Raw genomic sequence first — 25,990 nt, forward strand, 5'->3', positions numbered from 1 at the left:
TAAGAGTAGTTGTACTTAGAGATACATCTATCCATCTTTTAAAATAATTTTTATTGTTATTATAAAAGTGATGTACAGAAGAGTTACAGTTATGTAAGTCATAAAGAGTATGTTTCTTGGGCTGGGAGTTTGGCCTAGTGGTAGAATGCTTGCCTAGCATGCATGAAGACCAGGATTTGATTTCTCAGAACCACATACATAGAAAAAGCCAGAAGTGGTGCTGTGGCTCAAATGGCAGAGTGCTAGCTAGCTTTGAGAAAAAAGGCCAAGGACTGTGCTCAGGCCCTGAGTTCAAGCCCTAGAACTGGCAAAAACAAAACAACAACAAAACCAGTATGTTTCTTTTTGGACAGTATCACCCCTTCCCTTGATCTCTCCCAGTTTTTTTCTCCCGTTCCCTTGCACAAGGTGTACAGGTCATTCATAAATAGTGTCTAGTGATTACCACTGCTTCATTTGTTTACCCTTTGTCCATCCCCTTATACTCCTAGACTTATATACAAACAAATAAGAAAAAAGAAAAGCAAACAACACCTAAACAGCAACAAAGGAAAAAAATCTCTTGTTCCCATTCCCTAGAGTTCATTTTGATACATTTTGCCTTGTATGATCAGAGGCACACATAGTATCTTATTTTTCGTAGAAAGAAATGTGAGAGGGAATATGTACTTCACTGAAGTAAAATGCTTTTGAAAGATTTCCTGAAGTCCAGTGAAGAGTCAGAAGTGACTAAAAGTGACTTCTAAAGTTCAGCGCAGAGTTCTTTCCCACGGACTGAACTGAAGGAAAGGCCAGGCACTGTTCACCTCTGTGGCAGATGGTCAGAGGAGCTGGGTGATAGAAAAAGAGACAGAAATAGGGCTTGAGGGGCTGAGAGAAGGAGGCCTGGGGAAAGGTATAGATGTGAGACTTTTCAGTCACATTATAAAAGGAAACATACCCAGCCTCACAGTTCAGGAAGATTCCAACCCGACTGAGGGGGCTACTCAAAGGGAGAACAGTTGGGGGTGAGGTGAGGGCCTGATACTTATTAGTATAAAGTTCCATGACCCAGAATCCATGTTGAGGTGACTCTGAAACCCACCATCTATTTTCAAAGTTTTCTTCACAAACATCAAGTCCCCAGAAATCTCTGTCTCCCACTTCAACTTCCTAGTAATGTCTCCCTGAAGAGAAGGCCTCCTGGCCCAGTACACAGGGATCAAATAAGAACCTCCTGGGTTTTTCAGGCAGATCCTGCCATGTATTTTTTCTCCTCACGCTTCGGCAGTCTTCAGAAAGAAACAGCTCAAAGTAGGCTGTTTCTGGATCCAGAGTCACATTAACTGCAGAAAGAAAAAAAAAAGATACACACACAGCACCAGGTAAATCTGACATCTCAAGCCCCTCAATGACAGAGTAGAAAAAGAAGATGGCATTAACCCATAAAGAAACCCCGGGAGAGCTCAGGTGCTTTCACAAAGAGCAGATCTCACATCCCACAGCATTTTGTATAAATCACTGCTCTGTTTTACGGTACCCTTGTCTACTAAATTAAGACCCTCCAATGGTAAAGGCTCTATCTCTGAGTCAGTTACTGACAGGATTCATCTCAGGAAGTTTATGTGGGAAATCTTTCATGAACTTATCAAAGGATGGCTGCTTTCCTTCTAGAGACTCAGCTGAATGATATTTTCTAGTCTCTGCATAATGCAGAAGACTTTGTTCCTATCTGCGGAAAGAATATGAAAGAAGGAAGTAAATAAAATCTTACTATGTTTATCTAATGAATCTTGAAGCTTGTTATAATAGGCTAGCCTGATGCATCTAAGCCATGGCTAAATATCAATTCCTTTTATAGAATTTCTGCAAGAAGACAAATGGCCAGAAAGCATACCTATATATGATTCATGTCACAAACAACACACCATAATATGTCAAAATACATTTGATACAACTAGCCTACAGAACATCAAAGCTTGGTAAAATGATATGCTGTAGATGGTTGGTTGAGAATCTTATTGCACATTGCTAGTCGAGGAAAATTCAAAGCAGGGTTTCTGTAGAATGTATATCACTTACACATAAACACAAAGTCAAAAAGAATCTCAAAGTGAGCCATAAATCTGTTCTGGATTCTGAAGATTCCCAGATGATAAATCACAATCCCTGACAATGTTTTTTTTTTTCTTTCCTCTTTTCTTTTCCTCTTCTTTTTCTTTTCCCTTTTTTGTGGGGCTTGGGCACTGTCCCTGAACCCTTTTGTGCAAGTCTGGTGCTCTTTTACTATGAGTCACAGTTAAGCTCCACTTCTGGTTTTCTGATGTTTTAGTGGAAATAAGAGTCTCATGGATTTTCCTGCCCCGGGCTGCCTTTGAACCACACTTCTTAGATCTCAGCCTCCTGAATAATAGGCATGTAGTTGTGTTGGGTGGTAACATTTTCTTCTCCTCTTCTAACAATTCAATGGCCACTCACCAGGATATGATTGAGCTTTCCTCCAAGCTGCAATAGAAAGGGAAAGAGAAATGAATACTCTCTGGCTAGACTTACAAATTCCTTCATCTGCTGGGCACTTTTGGCTCACACCTGTAATCCTAACTACTCAGGAAGCTGAAATCTGAGGATTGTGCTTTAAAGCCAGCCTGGGCAGGAAAGTCTCCATGAGACCCTTTGATTGTTTTTGTTGATAGATGTGTCACTTGAACTCAGGACCTGGGTATTGTCCTTCAGCTTTTTTTCTCAAGGCTAGTGCTTTACTACTTCAGGCCGCAGCTCTTCTTGTGGTTTTTAGATAGCTAATTGGAGATAAGAAGAATCTCATGTCCTTTCTTGTCTGGGCTGGCTTTGAATCGCAATCCTCAGTAGCTAGGATTACAGGCATGAACCTTTAGCAACCCAGCCCCCATGAAACTGTTACCTCCAATGAACCAACAGAAAAACCAGAGGTGATGCTATGGCTCCAACTGGTAAAGCAAAAAGAAACTCAAGGACAGTGTTCAGACCTTGAGTTCAAGCCCTGTGACTGACCAAAAAAGAAAAAATAAAATCCTTGGTCCACTGTGTACTCGGATACCTTTCCTCACAATATCTAGACACTGTCTGGCATGAGGAAGACATAAGGAATGGGATATTCAATTTCCATTTCTTGGCTCCTAAGTATAGCCTTGGATTCCACTTTTACTCATCTCCCATTTCCTCTCACATTAGTTTTGTGGTTTGTTTTTAAATCTTTATATATAAAATGCACCAGCATATACAAATTATGTGACCGCTTGGGATATGAACCGGAGAAACAGAATAGACTGGGTTTACTCAGTGGTGGTATTGTGTAATGAAGTCTGCTGTTTTAACAATATGGCTATGATGGGAGCCAGTGTAGGGTCAAGCTGATCCATGCATCACTGAGTAAGATATGAGCTGTCAGGTATGGTGCCATTTGAGCTACAGGGTTGGTATTGTGAACTCCCTGACCTTATTGCTTTATTGTTTTATTGCTTTATGGCTTTGTCACTTTCTGCTTAACTGATCTGAGATTTACCATTCTGTATGAATGTAACCCCTGGCAGTTTCCTGGTATCAAGAAAGTATATAACACTGGAACTAGAAATAAACAGGGCTACAGTCTTAAGTTCACAGCCTTAAGCTACAGTGTTGGGCTATGGACTTAAGCTATATACCTCCGACCCCATCTGTTTCTTGTCTTTTTTTTTTCTAGTCCTCACCCCCTAAATCAGGAATCCCACCTTGCTGCCGGCTGGCTCTGACATGGCTAGTCTTGATTGGAGAGATAGATGGAAGGAAATAGAGGACCCAAATAAAAAGCTACCATAACACTCCAGCAAGACAGGAAAGAGGGCTTGATATAAGATATTGGCATGGAGCTGGGAAAGTGAGGAGTGTTACTATTAGTAATAGTTGATATGGAACCTACTATAATCCTGGTATTATATTTAGGGACTTACATATATTAACTGTATTTACATTAAAGGTTAAATACTATTGTTTCCACAATCTTGTTTCCCAAGTGCAAAGAAGTTTAATAACTCATCCAAAGTCATACAAGTAGTCACATGAGCAGTCTGTCTCTGGCTCTATGTTCTACAGATGGGTTTACCATTAGTGCTATGGGATTGACTATGAGAGAGCAAGAAAAGGTGAAAATGACTTAATTGATTTTATTGAGTTATATATTGAAAGGGACAAGGATGGTGGCAGGTTTGCGTTTCCTTTTTTTGGTTAATTTACCATAGTGTAATGTCTCATGCCTATAATCTCAGCATTCAGGAGGTTGAGGCAGTATGATTACAAATTCAATGCCAGTCTGAGCTACATAATAAGACCTAGTTTCAAATTAACCAAACTATCCAGGCCCAGGTGACTCACATCTGTAATCCTAGCTAATCGGAAGGCTAAGATCTGAGCATTGCCATTCAAAGCCAGCCCTGGCAAGCAAGTCCATGATGCTTATGTCCAATAAACTACTCAAAAAAGCCAGAAGTAAAACTGTAGCTCAAGTGGTAGAATACTCAAGGATAGTGTGTAGGCCCAGAGTTCAAATACCAGGACTGGCAAAAAAAATGAAAATAAAAAATAAAATAAAATAAAATCAGATAGACATTCAACTAATTTGCTTAAAATGGAATATATTTTTAGAACCTAAAATATATACTAAATTTGATTTGTGTTGGGAGCAAGAGTGGAATCAAACTGTACTTTGATTTGCATCAAAATCACCTGGCACATGTCCACGCTGTGGTAAAGGGAAGCACTGGGCTAAAGATTGCAAGTCAGCAACAAATCACAATGGCCGCCTGTTTTTGGGACACTGCAGAAGGGGCCAGCCCCTGGCCCCGCAAAACCATGGGGCAGTCCCTCCCTCTTCTCGGCCACAAGTGCATCTTCTAACAGATTTGGACATAGATTTTAAAAACCTCTGAGATATCTATGAATGGAGAGCCAAACACTAAGGCTGGCTAAGACTCCAAATTGTCTAAAAGCAGATGACGCTTCAGGGGGAAAAAAAAAAAGCAGGCCAAAGTTAACTTTAGTGATGTCCTAGACTAAATAAATAAATAAATAAATAGTTCCAGTATGCTCACCATTCACTTCCTGGACTTTCCTCCAGTCTGAAGTAGAACGAAGACATTTTGTGAGATAAATGGCATGTGACAGGGATTCAAATTATACACACGGCAGAGTAAGAACTTACTGAGTTCTCTTTGGACTTTTTCTGCAAAAGGACAAAAAAAATGAATCAGTAGCATTCACATTAGAGAAGTTAGGCAAAGGACCTCTAGAAGACCTGTGTGAGAGTCCCGTGAGCTATTGCAGACTGAGGAACTCCAGGACATAGGCCTGATTATAGTTTGGGTGGAGTAAATGGAGTAAGGTTGATGGTAATGAATGGAGAAAATGTCAGTAGAACCAGGAGAGGCAGTGCATGTCTGTAACCGCAGCATTTGGGGGAATGACACAGGAAGATCAACTTCTCAGACCATCTGGACTTCATAGCTCTGAGTCAGTCCTTGTTCCATAGGAAAACCTTATCTCAAAAAACACCTAAAACCTTTCAATTAAGCCCAAACTGGTGGCTGTAAATCCTAGATTGGTTAAGTTGAGAGGATTAACCACCCAAAAGTCAGAAGTAGAGGTGAGGCTCAAGTGATAGACTATCAGTTTCAACCAAAAAGCTAATGAACTGGGCTCAGGCCCTGAGTTCAAGCTCACTAAGAGAAACAAACAAAAGAGAAAAAAAAGCAATAACAAACAAACCCCTTTTCAGTTAAACAAAGTTTTCCTGATCCTCTTCTACCCTCCTTCCCATTTCCTCTTTTGGATCTCTCTGCCTTGGTCTTGGTCTTCTGATAGCTTTACCTTTGGTCTGACGTTCTTGTTCTTTCTCTTGGTGAAGTTTCCAGATGAAGCCAAGTGCCCCCACCAGAAGAATCACCAGAACAAGCAAATGTGATGTCTGAGTTGCCACCCACAGAAAGTCCTTCATTAAGGGAGTGGCCATGTTGGAACTGCTAGAAATAATTCCTGGGGAGACACACAGGACAGCATCAAGAGCTGGAGGGTGCTGGAGCAGCACCAGAAGAGGCATCGAGGATCCCCTGTGTGTCAGGGGACACCTCTGTCATTTCTGAATTGTTATTCTTTTTTGTCAGTTATGAGGTTTGAACTTGCGGCCTGGACACTGTCTCTGAGCTCTTTTCCTCAAGGAAAACTTTGGTAAGAGTCTCATGGACTTTCCTGCCTGGGCTGGCTTAGAACCAGGATTCTCAGATCTCAGCATGAGTACCTAGCATGGGTACTTGGTATGAGCACCAAGTGCCCAGCCCATTTCTGATTTTTTAATTATATATTTTTTTCCTCTGTTCCTCCTTCCATACTGGTTCTGGGAGACAAGAGCTGGGTTCATTTTACAAGCAGAGATCCCCAGACTACTTGCTAGGAGCCAAACCCAGAGGATAGACAGAGGGAGGCTCCCTCTTCCACTCATATTCCCACCCTTCTCTATTTCTCACCCAAATATACCTAGAAGTTTCCTCACAGGCCATTCTCAAACCCTTACCTCTCTTCTCATTGACTTTGGATCACTTTGGAATTCAGCTACTGCCCCGGGCCAAAACTTCAATAAAAACTCTTCTTACCTCCAGCATCTCAATCTAGGATACAGGTAGAGGCAGGGAAGTGTTGGGGTGCTGAGCCAGGTTCGACATTAAACAGGGCTCTCCTGTGAACTTTATATAGATTTGTCTAACCAGGATGCCACGTCTGCTACCCTTCAGCTTTGAACCAGATGATGACAGGTTGAACTCTGTACTGTGTACTCTTTCCTCCTGCATTTATGATGTAAGATAGTGAAATTTTCAGGGAAAAAAAAAAGCCACGTCTAGAAATCAGCCCATATACAGCCAACATCACACTGCCAACTGGAATTCGTATCATGAAGCCTTTCAACTCAGATGGGCCAGTTGGCAGTACCCCAGACATGTACTTACAAACATTCAGATGATATATTTGGGGGTCTTGGAAATGAAAAACAAGCTGGAGAAAAACAATTTTGTGTAGCCCGGTGCTACTAAAATCTTAGCTCTCCAGAAGGCTGAAATCTGCGGGTCATGGTCAGAAGCCTGTCCTGTGAGACTCGGGTCCAATTATCAAAAAGTCAAAAGTAGAGCCATGGCTCAATTTGTCAAATACCAGACTTGGGTGGAAAAAGGTTAAGGGAAAGTGCCCAGGTCTTGAGTTCAAGTCCCATCAATCATCACCAAAGCTAGGCATAGTACTGCATACCTAGCTTTCACCTATAAACACCGGGGTTCAGGAAGATTTCAAGTTTGAGGCCAGATAAAGTTAGCAAGATTCTAAATCCAAAACAAAATGCAACAAAAGGTCTGGGGATACAGTTCAACTGTTGGTGTTTATATTGATGCACATTTCCAGATTTCTCTACAGCCTGCTGTTATGGCTGTTCTGTCTGCTCTTAGTTGCCACCTGGTGTCTAACTTTCGTTCTGTTTTTTAAAGAGAAAGAATAATTCTAACACTTGAAATAAGTAAATTTATTCAAGTTTGTTTAGTAAAACCAAAGTTAAATTATGGGGAGAAACTAACAATTGACAAATGTAAATTGTATCATAACCTCTGCTGAGGGACTAAAAGTGACATGGGAAAAAGTAAACATTTCTCCAAACTTTTCAGTTATTATAAATTATAATATCATCAATTAAAAACCCATTTATGTGCCAAGAATTGTTCTACACAGATATAAACTCATTTAGAGTGCATTACATATATAAGTCTATAGTGATGACGTTAGGTGGGCAATGTTATCAGACCTTTTTGCAGATGAGAAAAGTGAATTTCATGTCTAAAAGTAATTTTTAAGTCAAAAGTAGATGTGAGCCTGACACAGAGGCTCCTGCCCGAAATCCTAGCTACTCAGTGGAGGCTGAGATCTAAGGATCTGAGTTCAAAGCCAGCCTGGGTACTATAAATCACTAGAAAATTGGAAGTGGGGCTATGGCTCAAGGATAGGGCACCCAGCTCGAGGATAGGGCAGTAGTCTTGAGCTGAAGAGCTCAGGGACAGCGCCCAGGTTCAGAGTTAAAGCCCCATGACTACCAAAAGAAAACAAAAAGTAGATGTGACAAGCCAAATCCTCAGATTCCACTCTTTCTATATGGGTTTGAAGATCCTTCCAACTCTGGATAATTTATCTGCTTGAAGCTGCTTAATGACATTGCCAATAGCACCCCAAAGTCTAACCTACTGCTTGTTCAACAGTGAATATCCCTATAAAACCTACCAAAGATAGTCTGGTTCAGACATAAGCTTCTTCAAAACACTATTTATGATATTTACAATTCCCAGTAGGAACCCTGGGCTCTGAATAGAGTTTTCAAGATGGAGAAAGGGAAATTTTAATTTTTAGACGAAATAGACTTTATTTCAGAGCAGTGGGTAACTGTCAGAGTATATTGTTCTAGGAGTTTCTATTTGCAGAGATGATCTAAAAGAAACAAACAAAAAGAAACTCCTTTTGGGTTTGGCCTTTTCCTAGACATGCATTTTCTTTCCCTCTCTTTTATTTTTTAGTTTATTTATTTATTTTTGCCAATCCTGGGGCTTGAACTGAGGGTCTGGGCACTGTCTTTGGACCCTTTTTGCTCGAGAAAAGGGCTCTACCACTTGAGGCACAGTGCCACTTCTGGGGTTTTTGTGTGTGTGTGTGTTTTTTGTTTTGCTTTGTTTTTTCTATAGATCTGGTATGGAGGAATTGAACCCAGGACTCTCTACCACTAGGCTATGCTCCCAGCCCATCTTTTCTTTGGTTCCTTTCTTTTTTTTTTTTTTTTTAACCCCATTTCCATTTTTTCCCCCTTTCTTTTCCACTAAAAGCTCAGGTGCAGAATAACCACTAGCTCCTTTACAGCAAGATTTCTTGCTCTTCTTAGGTTCCTGTCACTAAGGCAGGATACACTGGTTATTACTCACAGACAACTTTGGAAACAAGTTCAAGCCCCACCTGGTTTTAGAGAGAAGAGAGACGCCAAAGAGGGTCCTTTATTTTAAACTACCTGGTGCCTGATCTTCACGAAACTCTGAAGAGCAATTACATGGGATGCATTAGAAAGTATTTAAAGCACACAGTTCCACGGGACCTCGTGGCGCAACGGTAGCGCATCTGACTCCAGATCAGAAGGTTGCGTGTTCAAATCACGTCGGGGTCAAACGTTTTAGCCAGTGGAAAAGGTAGAGTTCAAAGTCCAATAACTTCGTGAAGAATGGGAGGCCCCGTTTACAGTACCTTCCTTTCTCAAAATACTCAGAATACACTGCCCACGTTGAGTTTGTGGGTCCATGGAAACATTTCCAACACTGGAGCAAACATTCTGAATTTATCCCTACTCACCCTGATTTTCAACTCTCCCCGCTTGCAAGTCACACACGTTGGGATATCTTTTTCAAGTTGAATAAATTCCAGGTTCTCATTTCTTCTCCGAAGGAATCAGTTCGTTTCTGGAGGCAGGCAACCTGAACACAGTCATTTACCAAGTTTAGGCCACTCTTGTATCTTAGACATTTCATCCACGGCCTAAAACCCTATGTTTTTAAGGTGCCAGATTGACAGGAGGGTGAAACTGGGGAAAGCAAAGGAAGAGGTAACTGTATCTAAAAGAGAAATGTGCTCATTACCTGAAATGGTAACCCCTATATCACAATACCTTAATAGTACCAATACAATTATATATTTTTTTAAAAAGTGCCAAATTTTCTCCTGGGGCTCCATATCCTTCAACAGATTATGAATAAGCATTTTGCAGCAAGGAAGGAAGTAATAAAAGGAAGACATATTTCTTTCTTCCTTCTTCCTCCCTCACCCCACCCTTTTGTTTCTGTCATGGAGCACTGCAGCTGAGCCCCTTTTTCTCAAAGGATAGCTCTCTATCACTTGAACCACAGCATCACTTCTGGCTTTTTCGGTGATTAATTGCAGAGTCTCATGGACTTTCCTGTCTGGGCTGTCTTACAATCGTGATCATCAGATCTCAGTCTCCAGAGTAGCTAGGATTAAAGGCCTGAGTAGCTAGGACTACAGGCGTGAGCCCCACTCCCCACCCACCCCCACTTCCCACCTCCCGGTCAAGGGGCTAGAACTCTGGGCCTGGGCGCTGTCCCTGAGCTCTTCTGCTCCAGGCTACAGCCCTACCCTTGAGCCACAGCCCCACTTCCCATTTTCTATTGATTAATTGGAAATATGAGTTGCGCAGTCTTTAGTGCCTCGAGGGCTTTGAAAAGAGATCCTCAGATCTCAGCCTCCGGTGTAGCTAGGATTACTGGCGTGAGCCACCCTGCCCGGCTTCCTTTTCTATTTTTTACTAGACTTTTCTAAGTACTTGACGACCATAGGCATCAAGTTAAAGAAATAATATAGCGGGGAGGGAAATGGGGACCAAGACATATGAAAGGGTATCGATATATGTGAATTAATGCACCTTCTATCTGGCAAATATCATGTAACCCTTCTATTAATTACAATAAAAATATATGAAAAAACAAATAATATATTCCTTTGGAGAAAAGGTAACATAATTACACAATTTAGATAAACTGGTAAACCAGGCAACAATTAAATAAGTAAAACCGGGCGCGGTGGCTCACCCCTGAATCGTAGCTACTCTGGAGGCTGAGATCTGAGGATTGCATGCTAGCCCAGGCACTAAAGACTGTGAGACATTTATCTCCAATTAATAACTAGAAAACGGGAAGTGGTGCTGTGGCTCAAGGGTAGGGAGGTAGCCTTGAGATGGAAAGCTCAGGGGGAACACCCAGGCCAAGGGTAGCCTTGAGCTCTAGGACTCAAAGACAGTGCTAAAGACCAAAGGTCAAGCTTTAGGACCCACAAAAACAACAAAAAAATAAGTAAGTACAAAATAGTACAATTCTCGTGTGATAGCAGAGTGGCGCAGCGGAAGCGTGCTGGGCCCATAACCCAGAGGTCGATGGATCGAAACCATCCTCTGCTAAGCCCGTGCCTTTTGAATCACAGCATGACCTATCACTGTGCAGTATTTTTGTTTTTTTTCAAGAGCAAAAGTATGTATGTACACGTATACGTGTATGTGTGCGCATGCGTGTCATGCACTGGGTTACATGTCCGTCGCAGAAAGGAACACATGTAAGCAAAGAAAAAGGGATCCAAGTGACAGCGGTTGTTAAGTAGAGTTTAACTTGAAAAGAACTTAATTGAGTATTTCAACAAAACAGAGCAATCTTCTACTCTGTATTGTGAGCATTTCCCCCCATTTTGTAGAAGGTGAAAACTCTAGAATTAACCTTTAAGCAACACACAGATGTTTAACAGTGTAAGACAGAAATTTTAACTGATTTGTGGAACATTAGTTCTAAAAGTATGAAAAGGAGATCTACGAGCCAGCCAGGAGTCGAACCTAGAATCAAAAGGAGGTCTACGAGCCAGCCAGGAGTCGAACCTAGAATCTTCTGATCCGTAGTCAGACGCGTTATCCATTGCGCCACTGGCCCACCTACGGGGGTTAAAGGGTTACTCCTTTTGGAAAAAGGAAATTAGGGAACTATAGCACTGCAAAGGTTAACTGGTGTTTCTGATTTATTTACCCCTAACTATCAGTAGTTTGAACACAAGAACACTTGAGAGCTAAAACAATAAGTTCTCCTTACAGTATCTTCTGACTTACTTCACATTCTTCAAGGAATGATTATTTGGATGCAAAGAAGGGCTCATTCTCTAAAGAGTGGAGGCTGAAGTTACAACAGCGGATCATTTCAAAAGTCACGCTTAAGGGGTGGGGGGAGGGAAATGGGGACAAAAACACGAGAAGTGGTGTCAGTGTGTTAAGTAATGCACCTTCCATCTGGCAAATATAACTAGCTCCTTTATTAATTACAATAAAAGATGTGAAAGAGATGCACAATCGTCGTAGTCGGCAGGATTCGAACCTGCGCGGGGGGACCCCAATGGATTTCTAGTCCATCGCCTTAACCACTCGGCCACGACTACAAAGTAGTGGCTACTGTTACCATATTCCACATGTTACCATATTTCTCGCTTTGTGACCCACCTCGTATTTCATTAGAGATTTTGTGAGAATTAGCTTATTAAGAGTTTAACTCTCCGGCGCGATAGGCGGCTCACACCTGTAATCCTAGCTAATGAGAAAGGGATTGAAATCAGTCGAGAGGGAAATGGGGACCATGTCATAAGAAAGGGTATCAATGTATGTGAAGTAATGCCTCTTCTACCTGGTGAATATAATGTAACCCTACTATTAATCACAATAAAAAAAGAAAAAAAGAATTAAAAAAATTAGTCGAGTAGAAAAGTTCATGAAACTCTTATTTCCAATAAATTATTTAGAAAAAAACGGAAATGGCACCTGGCGCAAGTGGTAGAGAGCTAGTCTTGAGCACAAAGAGGCTCAGGGACAGTGCCCAGGGGCTGAGCTGAAGTGGTATGGCCAGTAAAGTAACAACAACAACAATAATAATTTCACTCCAAGTATATGTAGTAAACTGAATTTTTTCTAGGTCTTGTCTAGAAAACAAATCAGCAATATATTCCTAGAACTCTTAAAAGCCTACTATATTTTGCTATGATCCTCATCATTATTTTAAAATTCAGAATTTAAAATTAAAAAAAAATCAAGAATCTAGATCTACCAAATAGTCTATAGAAAAATTCTACCTCCTGTGGTTTTTTTGTTTTTGTTTTTGTTTTTGTTGGTCGTAGGGCTTTGGACTCTGGGCCTGGGCACTGTCTCTGAGATCTACAGCTCAAAGCTACCGCCCCTCCCCCCACCCCCCTGGAGCCACAGCCCCACTTCCGGTTTTCTAGTGCTTAATAGGAGATAAGAGTCTCAAGGTCTTTAGTACCCCAATTGGCTTTGAACCGCAATGCTCAGATCTCAGCCTCTTGAGTAGCTAGGATTACAGATGTGAGCCACTACACAGGCTCCTCCTGATTTTTAATATGGTTTTTAAATGTTTAATTAGAAAATTCTTCTGAGTAAGTTGGACAGTTAGAAATATTTCTGAAGGTCACATTCTTTTCACTCGACAGCCTTTTCTAAGAGAATAATATGTTAAAAATATATATATACAAAGCAAGTATGAGAATTAGGCTGTCTTGCTCCAAGATAATTATTCTTTGTTGTATGGAACAGTGGTTTTCTGCATATGCCCTGCCCTGAGTCATTCCATTTTATGAAACAGCAGTTTTTGAGTGCAAATGCTGAGACAAAAGGAATCTGTATTTTGTTGTACACATGAAACAAAACTATCTGTCCAGCAGAAGCCATGGGACCGACTACAAACTACATGAAAATAAAAGACTGCAATGTACAAACTTCTCAAAGTAAACTAAGAAATCGTGGACATGTAGTGTGTCCAACCCATATCAGAAAAACTAAGCCCATGAACTTACTGAACACATGATACCCAGGAATAACATATCTCTTTCACCTTTATAAGGAGGGGTATCTAAAATTGAGTTATCCTCGTAAACTGGCAGCAGATTGTCAGTGTATCAAGGACTAATGGACTGACTCCAGGACTTCAGCTCAGCTCCATCCCCTTGTTAGACTTAACCCACTGGAATTGTTATTTTCTGAATTCAGTAAGCTTGAAATCAACTTTGTTTCTGGAACCAGCTTCTAACTTTGAAGCAGCGTTGTGGCTAGCCTGGGTATTGGACATCACCGGGCCTTTCACATCTATGACTAAATTCTTCATGTTAATAGCTTATCCAATCACCAGTCGTGAGTCTGCATCAGTACGGCCTCTCGCTTCTGGCATTAAACAAGGCCTTTTTGAGTGCTACAATCACTTTAATCTTTCCAAACAATCTTTAAAACTGTGAGGTATAGTCAAGTAATCTGAATTTCTAAGATTGGAGAGAAAGAACCTGTTTTCTAGCGGGGTGAGGTGGCTCATGGCTGTAATCCTAGCTACTAAGGAGGGTGAGATCTAAGGATTGAAGTTCAAAACCAGCTTGGGCACTAAATACCTTGAAACTCTTATCTCTCATTAACCTCTAGAAAACCGGAAGTGGCGCTGTGGCTCAAGGGATAGGGTGGTAGCCTTGAGCTGAAGAGCTCAGGGACAACCCCCATGCCCAGGGAAAGGACAGTAGCCTTGAGCTGAAGAGCTCAGCGACAGTGCCCAGGCCCCAGAGTTCAAGCCCCATTACCTGGAAACAAACAAACAAACCTGTTTTCTAATTGGCTCATGGCTATTAAGCAAAATTAGCAGAACATGGCTAATTAACATCAATAAAATTGATGTAGCTTGTAAATGTGTTGTTATTCACCATATTCTGACATTGTGGAAATAACATGTGTCTATATTTCTGAAATAATTCCTTCATGACACCTAGAAACTAAACATTTGTGGAACTATGCTACCAACACTACAACATCTCCCCTTTCTCCCTTTCTCTCCCCCCCCACTGTGTGTGTGTGTGCGTGTGTGTGTGTGTATGTGTGTGTATTAGTGAACATATAGGGCACTCTGGTTTCATCAATGGCTTCAATGAACAGACGAAAATATGGCATGTTTGATAAACCACTCTCATATACAATGGAGAAAAAAATGGTCTTCACTCCAGGCTTTTCTTTTGAGCTTCAGAATACTGAATTGTTCTGTGATTTCTAGGAAACAAACAAACATAAAAGCAACACATTCAAAGAGGAATGTTCTAGCCTTCCCCTCAAACTTCAATCTCCTTCCATGTTTTAGGTAAGATTCTAGATTTAAAAAAAATAATAATACTTCAGATTCCAGAGTTAAGGACCTAGAACTCTTGACTTTTTCCCTCTCTTTGACTCTCTCCTTACTAGATCTTCAAATTATTCATATATATTGCTCAAATCTGGCTTTTCCTTCTCTGCCTCAAGCCTATTTTCTTAGATCACATTCTCAAAGTTTCTTGTGTGAGTTATTGCAATAATTTCTGAGAAGACTTCTGGCTTCTATTCCCTGATTCTTTATTATTTCAAAAATTTTATTTGGAGCAGAATCATATGTAATAACACATTTACGAATACTTCTCATTCAGAGAAACAGAAAAATATGGCTACCACACTAGGGAATTTCTAGAGTTAACAATTTCAGAAGAGAGAATAAACTTGAATACTGAGTAATTTGGCCATTTGGGTTCATAGGAGGGCATGCCAGATGCCATCCACAAAGGTTTTAAATGTATACCATGAGAGTCACTTCTTAACTCCTTAACGTTCATGAAGTATAAAGAAATATTTTTACATTTGTCAGCCATATTCAACAATGAACACTTTACCATCTTAATCTATTCACTTTTTTGTGCAAATTATATGAGATTAGTTTGTAGACAATGTTTTTTTACTTCACACCTAACCATGCATTTATATAACATTATATAACATTATATATATAATATATTATATTATATAACAATAAATCCATGATACAACTGAAAAAATAATCTAATACACAATAATTATTTAAATTTCTCCAACACATCAATTATTCTGAGGATCAAATTAAAGTTTAGTTATTGCTTTTTTTTTTAAGTAAAATGTGTTTTAGAATGTTTCCTCTTTCTTCAGAGTTCCCTCTTTCTAATTTCATCTTCTTGCTAAATGCCTAAAGGATTGATTGGATTCTATAGATTAGAATGATTTTGTAACTTGACACAGGATATCCCTGTGGTGCCACCCATAAAGCAGTGCCCTGGAACACTTCATAATTAGTTAGCAATCTTTGATGACATTGTTTTCTTGTAATCCTTTATTTGAAATTCTTGTTTGTTTTGAAATCCTTGATATCCTTTGCCAGATTTTTAAAAAAATATCTCTTGGGGTTGCTAATTTTGATTCTTCTACTTCTATGGTTTGTTAAACTTGTCTTTATTGCCTTCTTTTAGCTTCCTGAACTTTCCCCAAGAGTTTCTGGTGTCACTTTCCTTTTATCACCTTTAAAACAACCTTGGAATTCAGAAGGAGGTTAATTGTTTTGAAATTGTGAATGGATGTGAGACCTTTACATTTTAGGGTGGGGTGGCAGAAAGAACTGAAGAAACTTTATGCAGACTGAAAAATCTTTAAATAGTTCTCATACCATTACAGTAATGTACAAAGGAATTGCTTTTAGAGCAAGTTGAAATCTAGATTCCTAAACTAGAGCCACAAAGCTTCTAATTTGCAGGTTGAGAAGAACCGGGATTGGGATGAGAGGGCTGAGGCCTAATATTTGTGTTTCTAGAAGCTCATAGAGAATACTAGGGGATAGGAAAGCAAATTTTGACTAGGTTGGACTAGAAAGAATGGTACCATTTTATTGTAGAATGCAAAGATAAAACATGACACTTGCAATGGAAATCAGAAGCAAAATATATGAAGGAAGCTAATCTGAAGGAGAAAAAAGTGTTATATAAACATGAAAAGAAGTAGGTAATTTGATGGATTTCCCTGAGAAAAGAAAGTTACACGGAAATATTAAGAGCCCACTTGAGTAGTACCAAAAGTGAGATTCAACCACGAAGGGATTCGAACCCTCAATCTTCTGATCCGAAGTCAGACGCCTTATCCATTAGGCCACGTGGTCCCACACTAGTACCACTGTCTGGCAAAGTGTAAAATTTATTGCAGAAAATACTTCTACAATTTTTGAAGTGTAAAATAATTACCAAGAACTTACCAACTGAGGAAAGAAACTTAATTTTAATATTCTAAAGAAAACTATCACTGGCAGAAATGTAGTGTTTCAGAACATCGTGTGCTTTGCTTTTGTTTCCATGAGAAAGGCCAAGCCGAGGGCAAATGCTTCTAACTGATTGCTGAACGCTAAGGTAAAAATAGAACCGTCTTGCCTTGAAGGCCCAGCGAATCAGAGCTGCCATGCTTTGCTCAGGTAACGATTATGGATTTAATGAAGAATTTACTTTTTTCCCATTATTTAGAGAACACTTCATTAGTTTCTGTAATCAAACCCACATAGATAAGACCTTACATATTTATTTATTTAATATATTTTTTATTGTAAGACCTTACATATTTAATACAGTGTGTTTACCCCTGTATATGAGGGGGAAAAATTAAGTTTAACGTTACCACATGGCTCTCATTCTCATCTCCTAGGCAAACTCAAGAAGTGTCAATAACCCTGGCTTCATCTGGAAATTGCCGGTGGATGCTTCATTTTCTATTTGGTCCTCCAACTCCTTCAAAATTGTATGCGGAAGCCATCACCTTTAGATCTTCAGAATGTAACTGTATTTGGAGATACAGTTTTAAAGAGATGATCAGGTAAAAGGTGTCTGTCCACCATTGGGCCCTAATCTTCAATAAAAGAGGTTCTCTTAAGAAATTAGAATCATTGGGAGAATGAATATCACCTAGTAACTGGGTGTGCCAATCGCTGAAACACGTTTTGCTAGTTTATTCAGACAAATGCTCTGCACGTGGAGACCAGAGGTCAAATCTCAAATCAAGACTCTTGGGGTATATGGTTTAAGAATATTTGTGGGGCCGGTTCCGTAGCTCACACCTGTAATCCTCACTACTCGGGAGGCTGAGACCTGAGGATCGCGGTTCAAAGCCAGCCAGGGCATTAAACACTGTGAGACTCTTATTTCCAAATAACCACTAGAAAACCAAAAGTGGGGCTGTGGCTCAAGAGCTCAGGATCAGTGCCCAGGCCAAGTTCAAGCCCCATGATCGATCCCTTCTCCGCCCCCCCTCCAAAAAGTATTTGTGGGCTGTGCAGACAGGAAAGGTCATTGAACTCACAACTCAAGGGTTGTTAGCTGCTGACAACTAAAAGGTAAAATCTTGTGGATTTATTCTAGAACAGAGAACAGGTGGTGTACTCAGGTTTTCCTTGGGTTTCAAGAGCAAGATAGATCCAGAGTAATTTCTTTAGGTTGGAAAGCAGTGATTTCCAAACTTTTCTCTGTGTGTCACAACCATGTAAAAGTTTGGTTAAAACACATGCTCCTGGGCCCATATGCCCACCTTCTGATCCAGTGGGTTTGGAGTATGGCCGAAAATGGGAATTTCTTCATTCTCTGCAGTGGTTGGGCCTAGGAGGATTTCCTGAGAATCGCTGAGCTGGGGTGCAGGAAAGAGAAAAGAATTCAATAAATATGGTCTATTTGTTGGGGTTGTTTGTTGTGGCAGACCAGAAGCTGCATGGATTCTGAGTAGACATGCCAGTCAAGAGAGGCTTTCAACACCTTCAGGTGGAGGATGCCCCCAGCATGCTGATAGGCTTGGGCTTGAGTGGGTATGGGAAGGGGCATGAAACTCTTTTCCAGAAGAAGTGTAGTGAAATCGAACTTGGAAGGAAAGTAGTATGTAAACTTCGCAACTATTTATTTTAGTCCCTTTTCATTTCACGTCTCAATGCAATACATCCTCGATTTTTGTCGAACAGTAGAAATTTGGCAATTTGAAAGACAGGAAATAACTGGAGGTTTCCTTGTCTGGATCATTTGGGTTTGGGGGTTAACGTTGAATGTGGTAAATTATTTTTGTCATTAAACCTTTGATGAGGCTATGCATAGTGGGGAGAAAAGGAAGTAATAGTAAAACAAAAATAAAAACAAAAACTTTAAACCTGGAAATGGACAAGGAAAAATAATTTCCAGTCCTTTAATTAAGCAGTGAAAAAAAAAACCGGAGACCTGTGACCTCGTGGCGCAACGGTAGCGCGTCTGACTCCAGATCAGAAGGTTGCGTGTTCAAATCACGTCGGGGTCAAGAGGCCTTTGACTTTTGGCCAAGGATTGATTGGATTGGTAAGCAATGAAACTCGAGTGGCCTTTTCACTCGGAGCTGTAAAAAATTTTCCAAGCAGGGTATTTGCTGAAAACGAGGCAGATCTCACCTCCCTCTTTTGATGTGGGCTGGCTACTGGGATTCTTAAATTGAAATAAACCAGGCGCCCGCGTTTCCTGCCTAATTACTCGGGAGGCTGAGACCTGGGGATTGCATCTTGAAGCCCGCTCGGGAAGAAAAATCTATGAAACTCCTATTTCCAATTAATTATCAAGGGGGAGCAGAAGTGGAGCTGTGGCTCAAGTGGAACAAAAGAAATAAAACAAATGAATACACAAACTGTTGACACCTTCCAACCCCATGGCTACTGGTCACCCCTTAAAAAGAAATACAGTTAAAAAAAATTCAACCAAGGATTTTAGTGAATTTATTGTTCCTAATATGTAGCCAGTTTAAAAGTAAGTATTGTACACCAGTGAAGCTGATTTTCACATTGATTTTATATGGAGCAATTAATAAGCCACTCAGGATAAATTAGAAAATTACATAAAATGTAGTAACTTTTTCCCGAAGCTATACATTCTTATTCCATGACACAACTTTCATTCTGTTAAACTTTGTCCCCCAAGAAATTTTAACTCTTTCTTTTCGTTTTTTTTTTTTTTTTTTTTTTTGCCTTTTTTCCTTTTTGACTAGATGATATAGATGATATTCCTTTTCCATTCCTTTTTCATGGACTTCTAAATGTACCTGTAGCGCCCTCACCTGGTTTGAGTTCTAGGGCAGGCCGAGACTGAATAGGGAAAATGTAGGGCCTACAGTAACCAACACGTAACTGCTGGCTAATGAACACCACATATTGCACCTGAAATCTCCAATAGCTATCTTTTTAGAAGCCTTCAAGATACTAAAGTCATGCTCTCAGACATCATTCCTTTCTAACGGCTTGTTTTCTTCTTTCAGTGGTAGTCTTTGTCCTAAGAGCATTATTTTTAGACACTCCAGTTTTCTATTTGTCTGTTGCCTACTCTATTCTTTTCAAGAAAACCAATAGTAGTGTCTTGGCTTGCTGTTTGAACTTCTTGCCTTTCTTCCCTCCAAAGCACTCAATCCTAGCTGCCAAATAAATCCTCCCATAACATGACATGTTGTGGGAAGAATAGTAGGAGGGAGTCCATTTTCTTCCCCAACTTTCTCTCTCTCTCTCTCTCTCTCTCTCTCTCTCTCTCTCTCTCTCTCTCTCTCTCTCTCTCTCTCTCTCTCTCTCTCTCTCTCTCTCTCTCTCTCGCTTTCTTTTGTACAGGCAGTCATTTATGATCCTTGCTGGATAATGATTTTCGATGTGTCTAAAGTCCTCAAATACAAGGCTCAAATACCATGTTGGCTTTTGTTCTGAATTGTTCCCGTGACTGCATCAACTAGAAGGTCATCTTCTCCATCTTCTACATACAAGGACAGTTTCTGAGAACCAGAATTTTCAGAAGTGTTACTTCGTTATCTTCTCCTCCAAGGGACTGTACCGTCCTTATTAAAGTGTTCACTGCACACGAACTTTACCGCAAAACATGTTAAATTGGTCTTTCAAAGGATGGAGAGTACTTTTATTTGGCATATCAATCGAAGTAGCTTGCTTCTTAAGTGAGAGAATTAAGCAAAACGATTGTTTTTTTAAGGATTTAAAGGTTTTAAATTTGGAGAAGGATAAGGAAAGATATTTTTATAGCTTGGTAGTTACTAAATGTTAGCATATTTTTAGTGTTTTTGTGAACTGAAGATTTTTTCTAAAGTGGTTATATATACTTTTTTCTTTAGTTGGAGTTTTGAAAGACCTGCAGAACAAATGACACTAATATTTCACTAATAACTTTAAAGTAATGGAAATGAGACACATATGGATAAACAAACAGACCGTCTTAAGTGAGCATTGGTGGTTCAGTGGTAGAATTCTCGCCTGCCACGCGGGAGGCCCGGGTTCGATTCCCGGCCAATGCAGCTGTTTCTTTTTCAAGTTAAGCAACGACGGTTCTGAACCTAAGATGACTATCGGAAAAGATCTATTTTGTTTTTAAAAATTCTACCAATCAGTATACTAGCAATCAGTATACTACTGGTGTCTCAATAATTTTTCCATTGAACTATCTGAGGAAGAATTCTAAATCTGTGACATTTTGAAATTGAGCAATGGTTGCACACCATTTATACAAATATTAAGAAAACAGCGACAAATGCGGACTACTGACAAGCACAGCTTAGAATAAGGCACCAGAAGAAAATACTGCCAGTTTAGCAGAGTGGCGCAGCGGAAGCGTGCTGGGCCCATAACCCAGAGGTCGATGGATCGAAACCATCCTCTGCTAATATCTTTTCAAAGTAGATGTATAGGACCTTTAAAACGTGTTGCGAACACCCAATTATTTGGGCGACGAAACCTTTTGGTGTAAGAACTGCAAGGACAGGTAGTCCTCAATTACTATGAATTTTATTAAGTACCTTGTGAGAGTCTTTTCAGGTTTCCAGATTTGCATACTAGTACATTACTTTGGGTTTGACATTTGCTTTTCCTAAGACTTCATATATCTTATATCAGAGTTTTGGTATTAGCTATTACTCGCTTAACGATCTCAGTCTTTAACATTTTCAGCTGTATATTGTGAGATTAGTAGGATCGAACTAGTTGTTACAATGTTGAAACAATGTAGTTGATAAAGGAACATTTTTACTTCTCTTGGGATTATATCCAGACCTATTAATATCAACTTGTAGTCGTGGCCGAGTGGTTAAGGCGATGGACTTGAAATCCATTGGGATCTTCCCGCGCAGGTTCGAATCCTGCCGACTACGTTTGGTGTTTTCTTTGCAGTTATAATCCTTCTTCAACGGCATATATAGTATTTTTCTTCCTTTACTTTTATCCATTAAATTGTAAGCAAGTATTTTATTCTTTTCCAGGGAAGCAAAACCTGAGAAATCTTAGTAACTGTCTATGGAAATCAGTGTGATACAGTAGGGTTTTCTGAAAATTTTAAAGATTCTCGAATAGTCATGCTTTTTTGTTTTTCAAATTTTGAATTGCTCTCTCCCTATTAGAAATCTAGTTCATGTCTAACTTTCGAAATGTTTCCTTTAGCATCTTCTTTCGGGTATTCTATCGAGCATTTTGTTACACCCAGTACGTCACTGTTCTACTCATAGCATGTTTGACGTTTTGGAATCAGGATTTTTTTTCCCCCGGAGGTCATAATTGTTAAAAAGGAAATGCCAAATAGGGAACCTTTTAAACTGTTTTAGATTTCGCCTAAATCTTATTTTAAAACATCCTTTGCTATCTAAAACTTCCATTTACTCTTCCCAACACACACATACAGAAACATATTGTTGATGCAAATAAAAATAAATGTAATCAAATTCGTGTTAGTAATATTAATAGAGTAATCGTTCAATTAATGAATAAACTAAGACAAAGAAGGAAGTAAAATTTACTTAGGTAAAAATTACATAGGAACACAATTTCATCCCTGAAATTAATAATAAATTCTTGGTGTCTGGTATTTAGGTCTTTTCTTTCTGAAAAGATGTTTTAACATTTCTTAAATGCAGACACTTTCCTTTATGAACTTGAAGCATGTTCTTGGTCCAGGTTTATTAAGTAATTGCAGTTTTGATTTTGTTAAGTGCTCCGGTAGTCAACGTACATGTAGATAGGATCAGAGAAATCTTCCACAAGTCTGTCCACAGCATTTGATCTTCTTGTTAATCCTTTTCAATAAGCTTTTCCTCGCCGCGGGCCCCATGGTGTAATGGTTAGCACTCTGGACTTTGAATCCAGCGATCCGAGTTCAAATCTCGGTGGGACCTTCTGAGTTTTTAGTGCATTTGATCATCTATACCCCTAAAAATGCTTCGTAGTTTGCAACTGTAGCGAATTCCTTCGTAATGCTCCACTTTGCTCTGAAATATCACGTGCTATTGTCTTTTCATTTTTGGAGACCAATCCAGATTAAAAAATTTATTTTATTTTATTTTTTATTATCGGGGTAAATGTACAGAGGGGTTACAGTTAACACTCTCCAGGTAGTAGGTTCATTACTTCGCACAGATTGACTGACACCCCTTCTCATGTTTTTGTCCCTATTTCCCTTCCCCACCCCCTCCCAAATCATCGTGTCCCCCCCCCTTCCTTTCCTATTCCAAATAAATAAATGTATATAGAATATACCAGGTAACAAAGTCAGATACGAGTGTCATGAACTTTGAGCATGAGTTTCGTCTATATCAGGTTTTTTTGTTTGTTTGTTTGTTTTAAGAGAGGGGAGCTTTTTGTATGTGCGATTCAAGAGGAAATACTTTTACATTTAAAATGTCACTACACTTTACGATTTATATTTTATTCCTCCCAAGGTGTAAAGGTTAGCAGTCTGGACTTTGTGTTCAGTAATCTGAATTCCAATCTCAGCAGGATCTGCTGTGGTTCACAAGAATCCTATTGTCATTTTCCCTTCTCAACTCCTTGCTCTCATTTCTGACATGAAATGGTCAGAATTAGAGGTTAACAATTTATTATTCAAACTCTCTTCCTGAAGTCTTTTGTATCTCCGTTGAAATGTATTTTCACATGCAAGAATTGTAGTGATACACACACACATCTATATCTACATCTCTCACCTATAATGTGATGGTTAACACACAGGGATCCAGTTTCAGCAATCTGAATCCAGATCTCTTTGGGACTTACACACCTGCCAGGGTTTCAAATTCTCCGATTTAATACCCCCCCCCCCCCGCCCCTTTTCTTGGAACTTACTTGAAGTGCACTATTGGTCTTTTAACACTAACAAAAAAATGTGATAGACTGTGTATTTGGTACACGCATATGCATTTTAGCGATTCTGCTGTCTGTATGCAAATATCAATCTAAACTATGGCGGTGTTACCGCAGTGGTTTTTAATTTTATTTTTTGAATGTTAAGGTCTCATGGTTCAACATTCCTTCAGCAATCATCCAGCTGGGGGGTCGTGTCCCCTCCTTGTCCTGTTTTCTTTTCATTTTTTTCAAGAAGGCCGTTTACAGAAAGAAAGTCATTTGCTTAACCAATAAAGCCATGAGATAGAATGATCGAAATTGAAAGATAAAACTTTCGCCTAAAAAAGAAAAAAAAAAAAAAAAGGAACGGACATAAAGCCACAGATAGTCTATCCCAGGCAGCACCCCCACAGGTGACGAGGTGGCCGAGTGGTTAAGGCGATGGACTGCTAATCCATTGTGCTCTGCACGCGTGGGTTCGAATCCCATCCTCGTCGTTCTTTAAAGTTTTAATCTTCACACTCCCCGAAACTTTTGTACTCTCCGCAAACTCACCCGACGGCTGCTCCGGGTCTGAACCTGTGACCCTGACATCCTCCCTTCCGATCCCATCCTTATGGCCGTCCGAAGCAGCAGCCCACCCTTTGTCACCAGTCCACTAGCTGGGAAGTTTCCCCTACTTCCAAGCCACCTCTCCTCGGCTGAGGAGCGGAGTGTCGTTGGTCGACACTCGAATGTGGGTCTCCTGGGTTGAGAACCACCCACTTGTGTCCCTCCCAGGCTGGGAACCGTCGTGCTGATCGTCTTGATTTATCCCCTTGCTTCCGACCCCATTGTCGTGGTGCCCAGATTATGCCTCTGTCGTCATTCAAATCCTCCTTTACCTTTGACATTCCGGGAAGTTTGTCTTCTGCCAAATAACCTCCCAGTCCCCGCTCGTTTCCTCCCTCGCTATCCTGTTCCTTCTACCAAAAGAACACGTCCCCACTGGCAAGTCCTCTGCACAATTCAGACCAAATGCACCCGCTTTATCACGAATTCCATTTTTACATTAACTTTGATTGAAGATATTCCTCTAACATTCCAGCTGCTCTTTCTCCCTGTTTTGATCATCTCCCACATTCATCTTTTTTAATCCTAAATTAATTTTATTGTAATTAATAGAAAGGTTACAGTTATATTCGCCAGTGAAAAGGTGCATTTTTGTCCCCATTTCCCTTCCCCCTCCCCCTCCCACATTCATCTTAATGTGGGTATGTAATCCCATAAAATCTCACCCCAATCACTCACTGTATATGTCTTTCCTTTCTCCTGTTCCACCAATCCTCAAGCTTAAGGATATAGATTTTTAGTTCAGGAGATTTTCTTATGCAAGTCAAAAGGACCGAGATTAATTAGCTGAGTTGAATTTCTGGAAACTGGTGCAAATGGTAGGGCTTTTTTGGTCATGTGTGTGTATGTGGGTGGGTGTAAGGGTGGAGGGTGAGAGTAGGCTTTTTGTGACATTAGAACATTAAAAAATACTACTAAATATAAAGGTGATGTATATGCCCTTGAACTCAGGACCTGGGCACTGTCCTTAACTTTTGTTGAAAGCTAACATTACTACTCGGAGCCACAGCTCTACTTTTGATTTTTAGGTGGTTAATTGGAGAGAAGCGTCTCATAGGGACTTTTCTGCTCTGGCTGGCTTCAAACCACTATGATGCTTGAGCCTCCTGAGTATCTAGGATTCTAGGTGTGAGTCACCAGCGTCCAGCCATTAGGACATTTGTCAATCCAAGAATTCTTCGGGTATCCAGCTTTTCTTTTCTCTTTCTTTCGTTTTTGGAATTTACAGGTGAGAAAAGAAAACTAGAATCAGACAGGAGAGCTAAGAAGGTGGTTGTGGGAATATTACTGTTTTAACATTCATAATTTAGGTTTAAAACAGAAAAATCTACATCCTCCACGAGATGCAGCCAGTAGTCAGAGCTAGAGGTCACATATATTTCTCCATGGTGACAACAGTTAGAAATTACATCTCCTTGAAGTAAACTTTATTTTTCAAAATATATTTTTGTGCACATTACACATATGTTTTCTGATTGTGTTTTATAATTTATTTTTAATGGGACAATATTTCAGGGCTTTTATTCTGCAGTGTGGAAAGTCACACCTTTGCCCACTCGACCACTTATGCATTTTAAATGATTTTACTATTTCTATTCCACAATTTAGGATTGGTTACAAGTTGTCCTTTCCTCTTGATGTCCACAGAAATCAAAGCAAAAAAGAAAAGGTAATGTGTAAAGAGAGGGAAAGAAACAGTTCAAAAACAGCCCAAAGCCAAAACGTTGCATACTTACTGAGAAACGTGGAGAGAATTGCATACAAGTGAGAAGCTAAAGAAAAATAAAAGAAAG

At 39.9% G+C, this 25,990-nt stretch overlaps 1 long non-coding RNA gene and 11 other non-coding genes across 12 annotated transcripts; 8 read left to right on the forward strand and 4 right to left on the reverse strand.

The window, feature by feature from the left end:
* Positions 1-1,945: 1,945 nt before the first annotated feature.
* On the reverse strand, positions 1,946-6,736 carry LOC150048262 (uncharacterized). The gene is made up of 4 exons (XR_016539236.1): positions 6,636-6,736; positions 5,857-6,021; positions 5,082-5,212; positions 1,946-2,484 (listed from the first exon to the last, which is right to left on the reverse strand). It is a non-coding gene; the product is annotated as an uncharacterized LOC150048262 (long non-coding RNA).
* Positions 6,737-9,148: 2,412 nt separating this feature from the next.
* Positions 9,149-9,220, forward strand: Trnaw-cca (transfer RNA tryptophan (anticodon CCA)). Its single transcript has one exon. It is a non-coding gene; the product is annotated as a tRNA-Trp (tRNA).
* A 1,725-nt stretch (positions 9,221-10,945) lies between these two features.
* Trnam-cau (transfer RNA methionine (anticodon CAU)) lies at positions 10,946-11,017 on the forward strand. The gene has a single exon. It is a non-coding gene; the product is annotated as a tRNA-Met (tRNA).
* A 444-nt stretch (positions 11,018-11,461) lies between these two features.
* Trnar-acg (transfer RNA arginine (anticodon ACG)) lies at positions 11,462-11,534 on the reverse strand. Its single transcript has one exon. It is a non-coding gene; the product is annotated as a tRNA-Arg (tRNA).
* Positions 11,535-11,948: 414 nt separating this feature from the next.
* Trnas-aga (transfer RNA serine (anticodon AGA)) lies at positions 11,949-12,030 on the reverse strand. The gene has a single exon. It is a non-coding gene; the product is annotated as a tRNA-Ser (tRNA).
* A 4,507-nt stretch (positions 12,031-16,537) lies between these two features.
* Trnar-ucg (transfer RNA arginine (anticodon UCG)) lies at positions 16,538-16,610 on the reverse strand. The gene has a single exon. It is a non-coding gene; the product is annotated as a tRNA-Arg (tRNA).
* Positions 16,611-18,694: 2,084 nt separating this feature from the next.
* Positions 18,695-18,766, forward strand: Trnaw-cca (transfer RNA tryptophan (anticodon CCA)). The gene has a single exon. It is a non-coding gene; the product is annotated as a tRNA-Trp (tRNA).
* A 1,939-nt stretch (positions 18,767-20,705) lies between these two features.
* On the forward strand, positions 20,706-20,776 carry Trnag-gcc (transfer RNA glycine (anticodon GCC)). The gene has a single exon. It is a non-coding gene; the product is annotated as a tRNA-Gly (tRNA).
* A 293-nt stretch (positions 20,777-21,069) lies between these two features.
* Positions 21,070-21,141, forward strand: Trnam-cau (transfer RNA methionine (anticodon CAU)). Its single transcript has one exon. It is a non-coding gene; the product is annotated as a tRNA-Met (tRNA).
* A 402-nt stretch (positions 21,142-21,543) lies between these two features.
* Positions 21,544-21,625, forward strand: Trnas-uga (transfer RNA serine (anticodon UGA)). Its single transcript has one exon. It is a non-coding gene; the product is annotated as a tRNA-Ser (tRNA).
* A 942-nt stretch (positions 21,626-22,567) lies between these two features.
* Trnaq-uug (transfer RNA glutamine (anticodon UUG)) lies at positions 22,568-22,639 on the forward strand. Its single transcript has one exon. It is a non-coding gene; the product is annotated as a tRNA-Gln (tRNA).
* Positions 22,640-24,000: 1,361 nt separating this feature from the next.
* Positions 24,001-24,082, forward strand: Trnas-gcu (transfer RNA serine (anticodon GCU)). The gene has a single exon. It is a non-coding gene; the product is annotated as a tRNA-Ser (tRNA).
* The last annotated feature ends 1,908 nt before the right edge of the window (positions 24,083-25,990 follow it).

The sequence above is a fragment of the Megascapheus bottae genome, chromosome 22 (assembly GCF_031878675.1).
Source record: "Megascapheus bottae isolate mThoBot1 chromosome 22, mThoBot2.hap1, whole genome shotgun sequence".
NCBI classification, from domain to species: domain Eukaryota; kingdom Metazoa; phylum Chordata; class Mammalia; order Rodentia; family Geomyidae; genus Megascapheus; species Megascapheus bottae.